The 13,279-nt window shown below is 30.3% G+C and overlaps 6 non-coding genes across 6 annotated transcripts; all 6 read left to right on the top strand.

Annotated features, from left to right (window-relative positions):
* Positions 1-1,421: 1,421 nt before the first annotated feature.
* On the top strand, positions 1,422-1,502 carry TRNAS-GCU. The gene has a single exon. It is a non-coding gene; the product is annotated as a tRNA-Ser (tRNA).
* Positions 1,503-4,799: 3,297 nt separating this feature from the next.
* TRNAS-GCU lies at positions 4,800-4,881 on the top strand. Its single transcript has one exon. It is a non-coding gene; the product is annotated as a tRNA-Ser (tRNA).
* A 765-nt stretch (positions 4,882-5,646) lies between these two features.
* On the top strand, positions 5,647-5,728 carry TRNAS-GCU. Its single transcript has one exon. It is a non-coding gene; the product is annotated as a tRNA-Ser (tRNA).
* Positions 5,729-7,337: 1,609 nt separating this feature from the next.
* Positions 7,338-7,419, top strand: TRNAS-GCU. The gene has a single exon. It is a non-coding gene; the product is annotated as a tRNA-Ser (tRNA).
* Positions 7,420-9,039: 1,620 nt separating this feature from the next.
* TRNAS-GCU lies at positions 9,040-9,122 on the top strand. Its single transcript has one exon. It is a non-coding gene; the product is annotated as a tRNA-Ser (tRNA).
* Positions 9,123-9,887: 765 nt separating this feature from the next.
* TRNAS-GCU lies at positions 9,888-9,969 on the top strand. The gene has a single exon. It is a non-coding gene; the product is annotated as a tRNA-Ser (tRNA).
* The last annotated feature ends 3,310 nt before the right edge of the window (positions 9,970-13,279 follow it).

Below are 13,279 nucleotides of genomic sequence, written 5' to 3'. Positions count from 1 at the left end.
TAGTGGCTCTCCTAAATAGGACGTCATAGTTTGAGAGTCTTTGTGATTCAGTAGGTTGAGAAAGTACTAAAAAACAAATATTACATTGTATCAAAGTAAGTTGTTGGAAAAAATCTCTTAAAAAGATAGTAATCTGTTTTTTTCATATACAATAAAAATAACACACATGTTGCTTTGGCCGAGTGGTTAAGGCGTGTGCTGCTAAGTACATGCGTTTCCCAACGAGAGTCCAAATCTCTCAAGCAACGATAAAAGTAAATTTTAAATTATTTGAAACAATGCAATTTTCTTTGGTTAATTCCAAAAAAAAAAAATAAAAAAAATATTGTAACTATTTTAAAATATTGAAGTTCGTTTTAAACTTTTTTTGAAGCACATTAACTCTTTAACCAGTTAATGATCTTGCGGACTTTTTAGTGCATGAAGGCTCTCCTAAATAGGACGTCATGAGTTGAGAGTCTTTGTGATTCAGTAGGTTGAGAAAGTACTTAAAAACAAAATTACAGTGTATCAAAGTAAGTTGTTGGAATAAATCTCAAAAAAGATAATAATCTGTTTTTTCATATACAATACAAAAACACACAAGTTGCTTTGGCCGAGTGGTTAAGGCGTGTGCCAGCTTAGTACACGGCGTTTCCCGCGAGAGTTTGAATCTCTCAGGCAACAACAGAAGTAAATTATTAATTATTTGTAACAATTCAATTTTCTTTGTTAATACAAAAACTATTTTGAAATAATGAAATTCGTTTTAAACATTTAATTGTAGGATATGAACTCTTTAACCAATAAATGATCTTGTGGTATTTTAGCGGCATGAAGTAGCCTCTATATAGGAGGTCATGGAATTGAGCCCCATTTGGGAAATATTGATTCTTTGTGATTTAGTCTGTTGAGGAAGTAGTTATAAACAAATATTACATTGCAACAGTAATTTGTAGAAAAAAAAAAACTAAAAAAAAAATAATGATCCGTTTCGAATTTTCTACCATAAAAGAACACACAAGTTTTTTTAGCCGAGTGGTTAGGCGTGTGCCTGCTAAGTACATGTGTTTTCCCAACGATAGTCCAAATCTATCAAGCAACGATAAAAGTAAATTTTAAATTATTTGAAAAATGCAATTTTCTTTGGTTAATTCCAAAAATAAAAAATAAAATCTTGTAACTATTTTAAATATTGAAATTCGTTTTAAACTTTTATGAAGTACATTAACTCTTAAACCAGTAAATGATCTTGTGCACTTTTTAGAGGCATGTAGTGGCTCTCCTAAATGGGACGTCATGAGTTTGAGAGTCTTTGTGATTCCGTAGGTTGAGAAAGTACTTAAAAACAAATATTACATTGTATCAAAGTAAGTTGTTGGAAAAAATCTCTTAAAAAGATACTAATCCGTTTTTTTCATATACAATAAAATAACACACATGTTGCTTGGCCGAGTGGTTAAGGCGTGTGCCTGCTAAGTACATGGGGTTTCCCCGCGAGAGTTTGAATCTCTCAGGCAACGATAGAAGTAAATTTTTTAATTATTTGAAACAATGCAATTTTCATTGGTTAATACAAAAACTATTTTGAAATAACGAAATTCATTTTAAATTTTTAATTGTAGGATATGAACTCTTTAACCAGTAAATGATCTTGTGGTCTTTTTAGCGGCATGAAGTAGTCTCTCCTATATAGGAGGTCATGGGATTGAGCCCCATTTGGGAAATATTGATTCTTTGTGATTTAGTAAGTTGAGGAAGTAGTTATAAACTAATATTACATTGAAACAGAGTATTTGTAGAAAAAAAAAAAACTAAAAAAAAAAATAATGATCCGTTTCGATTTTTCTACCATAAAAGAACACACAAGTTTTTTAGCCGAGTGGTTAGGGCGGTGGCTGCTAAGTACATGCGTTTTCCCAACGAGAGTCCAAATCTCTCAAGCAACGATAAAAGTAAATTTTAAATTATTTGAAAATGCAATTTTCTTTGGTTAATTCCAAAAAATAAAATAAAATCTTGTAACTATTTTAAAATATTGAAGTTCGTTTTAAACTTTTTATTGAAGTACATTAACTCTTTAACCAGTAAATGATCTTGTGGACTTTATAGTGGCATGTAGTGGCTCTCCTAAATAGACGTCATGAGTTTGAGAGTCTTTGTGATTCAGTAGGTTGAGAAAGTACTTAAAAACAAATATTACATTGTATCAAAGTAAGTTGTTGGAAAAAATCTCTAAAAAGATAATAATCCGTTTTATTCATATACAATACAAAAACACACATGTTGCTTTGGCGAGTGGTTAAGGCGTGTGCCAGCTTAGTACATGGTGTTTCCCGCGAGTTCGAATCTATCATGCGACGATAGAAGTAAATTTTTAATTATTTGAAACAATGCAATTTTCTTTGGTTAATACAAAAACTATTTTGAAATAATGAAATTCGTTTTAAATTTTTAATTGTTGGATATGAACTCTTTAACCAGTAAATGATCTTGTGGTCTTTTTAGCGGCATGAAGTAGCTCTCCGATATAGGAGGTCATGGGATTGGGCCCCATTTGGGAAATATTGATTCTTTGTGATTTAGTATGTTGAGGAAGTAGTTATAAACAAATATTACATTGAAAAATAGTAATTTGTAGAAAAAAAAAAACTAAAAAAAAAATAATGATCCGTTTCGATTTTTCTACCATAAAAGAACACACAAGTTTTTTTAGCCGAGTGGTTGGGCGTGTGCCTGCTAAGTACATGCGTTTTCCCAACGAGAGTCCAAATCTCTCAAGCAACGATAAAAGTAAATTTTAAATTATTTGAAACAATGCAATTTTCTTTGGTTAATTCCAAAAAATAATATATATATATTGTAACTATTTTAAAATATTGAAGTTCGTTTTAAACTTTTTATTGAAGTACATTAACTCTTTAACCAGTAAATGATCTTGTGGACTTTATAGTGGCATGTAGTGGCTCTCCTAAATAGGACGTCATGAGTTTGAGAGTCTTTGTGATTCAGTAGGTTGAGAAAGTACTTAAAAACAAATATTACATTGTTATCAAAGTAAGTTGTTGGAAAAATCTCTAAAAAAGATAATAATCCGTTTTATTCATATACAATACAAAAACACACATGTTGCTTTGGCCGAGTGGTTAAGGCGTGTGCCAGCTTAGTACATGGTGTTCCCGCGAGCCGTTCGAATCTATCATGCGACGATAGAAGTAAATTTTTAATTATTTGAAACAATGCCAATTTTCTTTGGTTAATACAAAAACTATTTTGAAATAATGAAATTCGTTTTAAATTTTTAATTGTTGGATATGAACTCTTTAAACCAGTAAATGATCTTGTGGTCTTTTTAGCGGCATGAAGTAGCTCTCCGATATAGGAGGTCATGGATTGAGCCCCATTTGGGAAATATTGATTCTTTGTGATTTAGTATGTTGAGAAGTAGTTATAAACAAATACTACATTGAAACAGAGTAATTTTTAGGAAAAAAAAACTAAAAAAAAATGATCCGTTTCGATTTTTTCTACCATAAAAGAACACACAAGTTTTTTAGCCGAGTGGTTAGGGCGTGTGCCTGCTAAGTACATGCGTTTTTCCAACGATAGTCCAAAATCTCTCAAGCAACGATAAAAGTAAATTTTAAATTATTGAAAAATGCAATTTTCTTTGGTTAATTCCAAAAAATAAAAAATAAAATCTTGTAACTATTTTAAAATATTGAAGTTCGTTTTAAACTTTTTATGAAGTACATTAACTCTTTAACCAGTAAATGATCTTGTGGACTTTATAGTGGCATGTAGTGGCTCTCCTAAATAGGAAGTCATGAGTTTGAGAGTCTTTGTGATTCAGTAGGTTGATAAAGTACTTAAAAACAAATATTACATTGTATCAAAGTAAGTTGTTGGAAAAAATCTCTAAAAAAGATAATAATCCGTTTTATTCATATACAATACAAAAACACACATGTTGCTTTGGCCGAGTGGTTAAGGCGTGTGCCAGCTAGTACATGGGTTTCCCCGCGAGCGTTAGAATCTATCATGCGACGATAGAAGTAAATTTTTAATTATTTGAAACAATGCAATTTTCTTTGGTTAATACAAAAACTATTTTGAAATAATGAAATTCGTTTTAAATTTTTAATTGTTGGATATGAACTCTTTAACCAGTAAATGATCTTGTGGTCTTTTTAGCGGCATGAAGTAGCTCTCCGATATAGGAGGTCGTGGGATTGGGCCCCAATTGGGAAATATTGATTCTTTGTGATTTAGTAGGTTGAGGAAGTAGTTATAAACAAATATTACATTGAAAAATAGAAATTTGTAGAAAAAAAAACTAAAAAAAAATAATGATCCATTTCGATTTTTTCTACCATAAAAGAACACACAAATTTTTTAGCCGAGTGGTTTGGGCGTGTGCCTGCTAAGTACATGCGTTTTCCCAACGAGAGTCCAAATCTCTCAAGCAACGATAAAAGTAAATTTTAAATTATTTGAAACAATGCAATTTTCTTTGGTTAATTCCAAAATATATATATATATATATATATATATTGTAACTATTTTAAAATATTGAAGTTCGTTTTAAACTTTTGATTGAAGTACATTAACTCTTTAACCAGTTAATGATCTTGTGGAATTTTTATTGGAATGAAGTGCTCACCTAAATAGAAAGTCATGAGTTTGAGAGTCTTTGTGATTCAGTAGGTTGAGAAAGTACTAAAAAACAAATATTACATTGTATCAAAGTAAGTTATTGGAAAAAATCTCTTAAAAAGATAGTAATCCATTTTTTGCATATACAATAAAATAACACACATGTTGCTTTGGCCGAGTGGTTAAGGCGTGTGCCTGCTAAGTGCATGGGGTTTCTTCGCGAGAGTTCGAATCTCTCAGGCAACGATAGAAGTAAATATTTTAATTATTTGAAACAATGCAATTTTCTTTGGTTAATACAAAAACTATTTTGAAATAATGAAATTCGTTTTAAATTTTTAATTGTTGGATATGAACTCTTTAACCAGTAAATGATCTTGTGGTCTTTTTAGCGGCATGAAGTAGCTCTCCGATATAGGAGGTCATGGGATTGGGCCCCATTTGGGAAATATTGATTCTTTGTGATTTAGTAGGTTGAGGAAGTAGTTATAAACAAATATTACATTGAAAAATAGTAATTTGTAGAAAAAAAAACTAAAAAAAAATAATGATCCGTTTCGATTTTTCTACCATAAAAGAACACACAAGTTTTTTTAGCCGAGTGGTTTGGGCGTGTGCCTGCTAAGTACATGCGTTTTCCCAACGAGAGTCCAAATCTCTCAAGCAACGATAAAAGTAAATTTTAAATTATATGAAACAATGCAATTTTCTTTGGTTAATTCCAAAAAATATATATATATATATTTTATCTATTTTAAAATATTGAAGTTCGTTTTAAACTTTTGATTGAAGTACATTAACTCTTTAACCAGTTAATGATCTTGTGGACTTTTTATTGGAATGAAGTGGCTCACCTAAATAGGACGTCATGAGTTTGAGAATCTTTGTGATTCAGTAGGTTGAGAAAGTACTAAAAAACAAATATTACATTGTATCAAAGTAAGTTATTGGAAAAAATCTCTTAAAAAGATAGTAATCCGTTTTTTGCATATACAATAAAATAACACACATGTTGCTTTGGCCGAGTGGTTAAGGCGTGTGCCTGCTAAGTGCATGGGGTTTCCCCGCGAGAGTTTGAATCTCTCAGGCAACGATAGAAGTAAGTTTTTTAATTATTTGAAACAATGCAATTTTCTTTGGTTAATACAAAAACTATTTTGAAATAACGAAATTCATTTTAAATTTTTAATTGTAGGATATGAACTCTTTAACCAGTAAATGATCTTGTGGTCTTTTTAGCGGCATGAAGTAGCTCTCCTATATAGGAGGTCATGGGATTGAGCCCCATTTGGGAAATAATGATTCTTTGTGATTTAGTATGTTGAGGAAGTAGTTATAAACAAATATTACATTGAAACAGAGAAATTTGTAGAAAAAAAAAACTAAAAAAAAATAATGATCCGTTTCGATTTTTCTACCATAAAAGAACACACAAGTTTTTTTAGCCGAGTGGTTAGGGCGTGTGCCTGCTAAGTACATGCGTTTTCCCAACGATAGTCCAAATCTCTCAAGCAACGATAAAAGTAAATTTTAAATTATTTGAAAAATGCAATTTTCTTTGGTTAATTCCAAAAAATAAAAAATAAAATCTTGTAACTATTTTAAAATATTGAAGTTCGTTTTAAACTTTTTATTGAAGTACATTAACTCTTTAACCAGTAAATGATCTTGTGGACTTTATAGTGGCATGTAGTGGCTCTCCTAAATAGGACGTCATGAGTTTGAGAGTCTTTGTGATTCAGTAGGTTGAGAAAGTACTTAAAAACAAATATTACATTGTATCAAAGTAAGTTGTTGGAAAAAATCTCTAAAAAAGATAATAATCCATTTTATTCATATACAATACAAAAACACACATGTTGCTTTGGTTGAGTGGTTAAGGCGTGTGCCTGCTTAGTACATGGTGTTTCCCCGCGAGCGTTCGAATCTATCATGGGACGATAGAAGTAAATTTTTAATTATTTGAAACAATGCAATTTTCTTTGGTTAATACAAAAACTATTTTGAAATAATGAAATTCGTTTTAAATTTTTAATTGTTGGATAAGAACTCTTTAACCAGTAAATGATGTTGTGGTCTTTTTAGCGGCATGAAGTAGCTCTCCGATATAGGAGGTCATGGGATTGGGCCCCATTTGGGAAATATTGATTCTTTGTGATTTAGTAGGTTGAGGAAGTAGTTATAAACAAATATTACATTGAAAAATAGTAATTTGTAGAAAAAAAAAACCAAAAAAAAATAATGATCCATTTCGATTTTTCTACCATAAAAGAACACACAAGTTTTTTTAGCCGAGTGGTTTGGGCGTGTGCCTGCTAAGTACATGCGTTTTCCCAACGAGAGTCCAAATCTCTCAAGCAACGATAAAAGTAAATTTTAAATTATTTGAAACAATGCAATTTTCTTTGGTTAATTCCAAAAATATATATATATATTGTAACTATTTTAATATTTTGAAGTTCGTTTTAAACTTTTGATTGAAGTACATTAACTCTTTAACCAGTTAATGATCTTGTGGACTTTTTATTGGAATGAAGTGGCTCACCTAAATAGGACGTCATGAGTTTGAGAGTCTTTGTGATTCAGTAGGTTGAGAAAGTACTAAAAAACAAATATTACATTGTATCAAAGTAAGTTATTGGAAAAAATTTCTTAAAAAGATTGTAATCCGTTCTTTGCATATACAATAAAATAACACACATGTTGCTTTGGCCGAGTGGTTAAGGCGTGTGCCTGCTAAGTACATGGGGTTTCCCCGCGAGAGTTTGAATTTCTCAGGCAACGATAGAAGTAAATATTTTAATTATTTGAAACAATGCAATTTTCTTTGGTTAATACAAAAACTATTTTGAAATAATGAAATTCGTTTTAAATTTTTAATTGTAGGATATGAACTCTTTAACCAGTAAATGATCTTGTGGTCTTTTTAGCGGCATGAAGTAGCTCTCCGATATAGGTGGTCATGAGATTGAGCCCCATTTGGGAAATATTGATTCTTTGTGATTTAGTAGGTTGAGGAATTAGTTATAAACAAACATTACAATGAAACAGAGTAATTTGTAGAAAAAAAAAAAAACTAAAAAAAAAATGATCCGTTTCGATTTTTCTACCATAAAAGAACACACAAGTTTTTTTAGCCGAGTGGTTAGGGCGTGTGCCTGCTAAGTACATGTGTTTTCCCAACGAGAGTCCAAATCTCTCAAGCAGCGATAAAAGTAAATTTTATATTATTTGAAAAATGCAATTTTCTTTGGTTAATTCCAAAAAATAAAAAATAAAATCTTGTAACTATTTTAAAATATTGAAGTTCGTTTTAAACTTTTTATTGAAGTACATTAACTCTTTAACCAGTAAATGATCTTGTGGACTTATAGTGGCATGTAGTGGCTCTCCTAAATAGGGCGTCATGAGTTTGAGAGTCTTTGTGATTCAGTAGGTTGAGAAAGTACTTAAAAAAAAATATTACATTGTATCAAAAGTAAGTTGTTTGGAAAAAATCTCTATAAAAGTTAATAATCCGTTTTATTCATATACAATACAAAAACACACATGTTGCTTTGCCCGAGTGGTTAAGGCGTGTGCCTGCTTAGTACATGGTGTTTCCCCGTGAGCGTTCGAATCTATCATGCGACGATAGAAGTAAATTTTTTATTATATGAAACAATGCAATTTTCTTTGGTTAATACAAAAACTATTTGAAATAACGAAATTCGTTTTAAAATTTTAATTGTAGGATATGAACTCTTTAACCAGTAAATGATCTTGTGGTCTTTTTTGCGGCATGAAGTAGCTCTCCTATATAGGAGGTCATGGGATTGAGCCCCCATTTGGGAAATATTGATTCTTTGTGATTTAGTATGTTGAGGAAGTAGTTATAAACAAATATTACATTGAAACAGAGTAATTTGTAGAAAAAAAAAACTAAAAAAAAAATAATGATCCGTTTCGATTTTTCTACCATAAAAGAACACACAAGTTTTTTAGCCGAGTGGTTAGGGCGTGTGCCTGCTAAGTACATGCGTTTTCCCAACGATAGTCCAAATCTCTCAAGCAAGCAACGATAAAAGTAAATTTTAAATTATTTGAAAAATGCAATTTTCTTTGGTTAATTCCAAAAAATAAAAAATAAAATCTTGTAACTATTTTAAAATATTGAAGTTCGTTTTAAACTTATTATTGAAGTACATTAACTCTTTAACCAGTAAATAATCTTGTGGACTTTATAGTGGCATGTAGTGGCTCTCCTAAATAGGACGTCATGAGTTTGAGAGTCTTTGTGATTCAGTTGGTTGAGAAAGTACTTAAAAACAAATATTATATTGTATCAAATTAAGTTGTTTGGAAAAAATCTCTAAAAAAGATAATAAAAACCGTTTTATTCATATACAATTCAAAAACACACATGTTGCTTTGGCCGAGTGGTTAAGGTGTGTGCCTGCTTAGTACATGGTGTTTTCTCCGCGAGAGTTCGAATCTCTCAGGCAACGATAGAAGTAAATTTTTTAATTATTTGAAACAATGCAATTTTCTTTGGTTAATACAAAAACTATTTTGAAATAACGAAATTCATTTTAAATTTTTAATTGTAGGATATGAACTCTTTAACCAGTAAATGATCTTGTGGTCTTTTTAGCGGCATGAAGTAGCTCTCCTATATAGGAGGTCATGGGGATTGAGCCCCATTCGGGAAATATTGATTCTTTGTGATTTAGTATGTTGAGGAAGTAGTTATAAACAAATATTACATTGAAACAGAGAAATTTGTAGAAAAAAAAAAAACTAAAAAAAAATAATGATCCATTTCGATTTTTCTACCATAAAAGAACACACAAGTTTTTTTAGCCGAGTGGTTAGGGCGTGTGCCTGCTAAGTACATGCGTTTTCCCAACGATAGTCCAAATCCCTCAAGCAACGATAAAAGTAAATTTTAAATTATTTGAAAAATGCAATTTTCTTTGGTTAATTCCAAAAATAAAAAATAAAAACTTGTAACTATTTTAAAATATTGAAGTTCGTTTTAAACTTTTGATTGAAGTACATTAACTCTTTAACCAGTTAATGATTTGTGGACTTTTTTTGGAATGAAGTGGCTCACCTAAATAGGACGTCATGAGTTTGAGAGTCTTTGTGATTCAGTAGGTTGAGAAAGTACTAAAAAACAAATATTACATTGTATCAAAGTAAGTTATTAGAAAAAATCTCTTAAAAAGATAGTAATCCGTTTTTTTCATATACAATAAAATAACAAACATGTTGCTTTGGCCGAGTGGTTAAGGCGTGTGCTTGCTATGTACATGGGATTTCCCCATGAGAGTTCGAATCTCTCAGGCAACGATAAAAGTAAATTTTTTAATTATTTGAAACAATGCAATTTTCTTTGGTTAATTCCAAAAAAAAAAAATAAAAAAAATATTGTAACTATTTTAAAATATTGAAGTTCGTTTTAAACTTTTGATTGAAGCACATTAACTCTTTAACCAGTTAATGATCTTGCGGACTTTTTAGTGGCATGAAGTGGCTCTCCTAAATAGGACGTCATGAGTTTGTGTTATAATAATATTATTATTATATTAAACCAAGTAAGATGAGTTAGTTGGGTTAAAAATAATGGGAGTAATTATAGGTGCAGTACATGTCCATGATGTTAGCTTTACATGGAGCATTAACTCCTTAATTTTAGTATTTGAGTTAATTATCATTAGTATAAATAGTCCTTGTATTCAAGCATTCTAAATCAATCAAGTGAATTCAATTCTCCTTCTCTCTCTCTCTTCTCAAATATATATTACTATATATATTATAGATATATTATATTATATTTAATATATATTATATTAAATATATTATATTTAATATATCTTAACAGTTTGAGAGTCTTTGTGATTCAGTAGGTTGAGAAAGTACTTAAAAACAAATATTACAGTGTATCAAAGTAAGTTGTTGGAAAAAATCTCAAAAAAAGATAATAATCTGTTTTTTCATATACAATACAAAAACATACAAGTTGCTTTGGCCGAGTGGTTAAGGCGTGTGCCAGTTAGTACATGGTGTTTCCCTGCGAGAGTTTGAATCTCTCAGGCAACAATAGAAGTAAATTATTAATTATTTGTAACAATGCAATTTTCTTTGGTTAATACAAAAACTATTTTGAAATAATGAAATTCGTTTTAAACATTTAATTGTAGGATATGAACTCTTTAACCAATAAATGATCTTGTGGTCTTTTTAGCGGCATGAAGTAGCTCTCCTATATAGGAGGTCAGGATTGAGCCCCATTTGGGAAATATTGATTCTTTGTGATTTAGTAGGTTGACGAAGTAGTTATAAACAAATATTACATTGCAACAGAGTAATTTGTAGAAAAAAAAACTAAAAAAAAATAATGATCCGTTTCGATTTTTCTACCATAAAAACACACAAGTTTTTTTTAGCCGAGTGGTTAGGGCGTGTGCCTGCTAAGTAATGTGTTTTCCAACGATAGTCCAAATCTCTCAAGCAACGATAAAAGTAAATTTTAAATTATTTGAAAAATGCAATTTTCTTTGGTTAATTCCAAAAATAAAAAATAAAATCTTGTAACTATTTTAAAATATTGAAATTCGTTTTAAACTTTTTATAGAAGTACATTAACTCTTAAACCAGTAAATGATCTTGTGACTTTTTAGAGGCATGTAGTGGCTCTCCTAAATGGGACGTCATGAGTTTGAGAGTCTTTGTGATTCCGTAGGTTGAGAAAGTACTTAAAAACAAATATTACATTGTATCAAAGTAAGTTGTTGGAAAAATCTCTTAAAAAGATACTAATCCATTTTTTTCATATACAATAAAATAACACACATGTTGCTTTGGCCGAGTGGTTAAGGCGTGTGCCTGCTAAGTACATGGGGTTTCCCCCGCAGTTTGAATATCTCAGGCAACGATAGAAGTAAATTTTTTAATTATTTGAAACAATGCAATTTTTCTTTGGTTAATACAAAAACTATTTTGAAATAACGAAATTCATTTTAAATTTTTAATTGTAGGATATGAACTCTTTAACAGTAAATGATCTTGTGGTCTTTTTAGCGGCATGAAGTAGCTCTCCTATATAGGAGGTCATGGGATTGAGCCCCATTTGGGAAATAATGATTCTTTGTGATTTAGTAAGTTAAGGAAGTAGTTATAAACAAATATTACATTGAAACAGAGTAATTTGTAGAAAAAAAAAACAACAGAAAGTCAGTGCATAAAAAAAAAATATGATCGTTTCGATTTTTCTCCATAAAAGAACACAAAGTTTTTTTAGCCAAAATTGAGTTTTTAGATTGGCGTGTGCCTGCTAAGTACAATGCGTTTATCCCAACGATAGTCCAAATCTCTCAAGCAACACGATAAAAGATAATTTTAAATTATTTGAAAACATGCAATTTTCTTTGTTAATTCCAAAAATAAAAATAAAATCTTGTAACTATTTTAAAATATTGAAGTTCGTTTTAAACTTTTGATTGAAAGTACATTAACTCTTTAACCAGTTAATGATCTTGTGGACTTTTTTATTGAATGAGTGGCTCACCTAAATAGGACGTCATGAGTTTGAGAGTCTTTGTGATTCAGTAGGTTGAGAAAGTACTAAAAAACAAATATTACATTGTATCAAAGTATGTTATTGAAAAAATCTCTTAAAAAGATAGTAATCCGTTTTTTTGAATATACAATAAAATAACACACATGTTGCTTTGGCGAGTGGTTAAGGCGTGTGCCTGCTAAGTGCATGGGTTTTCCCCGCGGATTGAATTCTCAGGCAACGATAGAAGTAATATTTTAATTATTGAAACAATGCAATTTTCTTTGTTAATAAAAAAAACTATTTTGAAATAATGAAATTCGTTTTAAATTTTAATTGTAGATATGAACTCTTTAACCAGTAAATGATCTTGTGGTCTTTTTAGCGGCATGAAGTAGCTCTCCGTATATAGAGGTCATGGATTGGACCCCATTTGGAAATATTGATTCTTTGTGATTTAGTAGTTGAGGAAGTAGTTAAAAACAAATTTACATTGAAAAATATAATTTGTAGAAAAAAAAACTAAAAAAAAATAATGATGCCGTTTCGATTTTTCTACCATAAAAGAACACACAAGTTTTTTTAGCCGAGTGGTTGGGCGTGTGCCTGCTAAGTACATGCGTTTTCCCAACGAGAGTCCAAATCTCTCAAGCAACGATAAAAGTAAATTTTAAATTATTTGAAAAATGCAATTTTCTTTGGTTAATTCCAAAAAATAAAAATAAATCTTGTAACTATTTTAAAAATATTGAAGTTCGTTTTAAACTTTTTATGAAGTACATTAACTCTTTAAACAGTAATGATCTTGTGCGTTTTATAGGCATGTAGTGGCTCTCCTAAATGGACGTCATGAGTTTGAGATCTTTGTGATTCAGTAGGTTGAGAAAGACTTAAAAAACAAATATTACATTGTATCAAAGTAAGTTGTTGGAAAAAAATCTCTTAAAAAGATATAATCCGTTTTTTTCATATACAATACAATAACACACATTTTGCTTTGGCGCCGAGTGGTTAAGGCGTGTGCCTGCTAAGTACATGGGTTTCCCCGCGAGTTTGAATCTCTCAGGCAACGATAGAAGTAAATTTTTTAATTATTGAAAC

Source organism: Ipomoea nil, unplaced genomic scaffold, assembly GCF_001879475.1.
Source record: "Ipomoea nil cultivar Tokyo-kokei standard unplaced genomic scaffold, Asagao_1.1 scaffold0518, whole genome shotgun sequence".
Lineage (NCBI taxonomy): Eukaryota > Viridiplantae > Streptophyta > Magnoliopsida > Solanales > Convolvulaceae > Ipomoea > Ipomoea nil.
The sequence above is the reverse complement of the archived record's forward strand: the minus strand, read 5'-3'. Positions and strand labels throughout refer to the sequence as shown.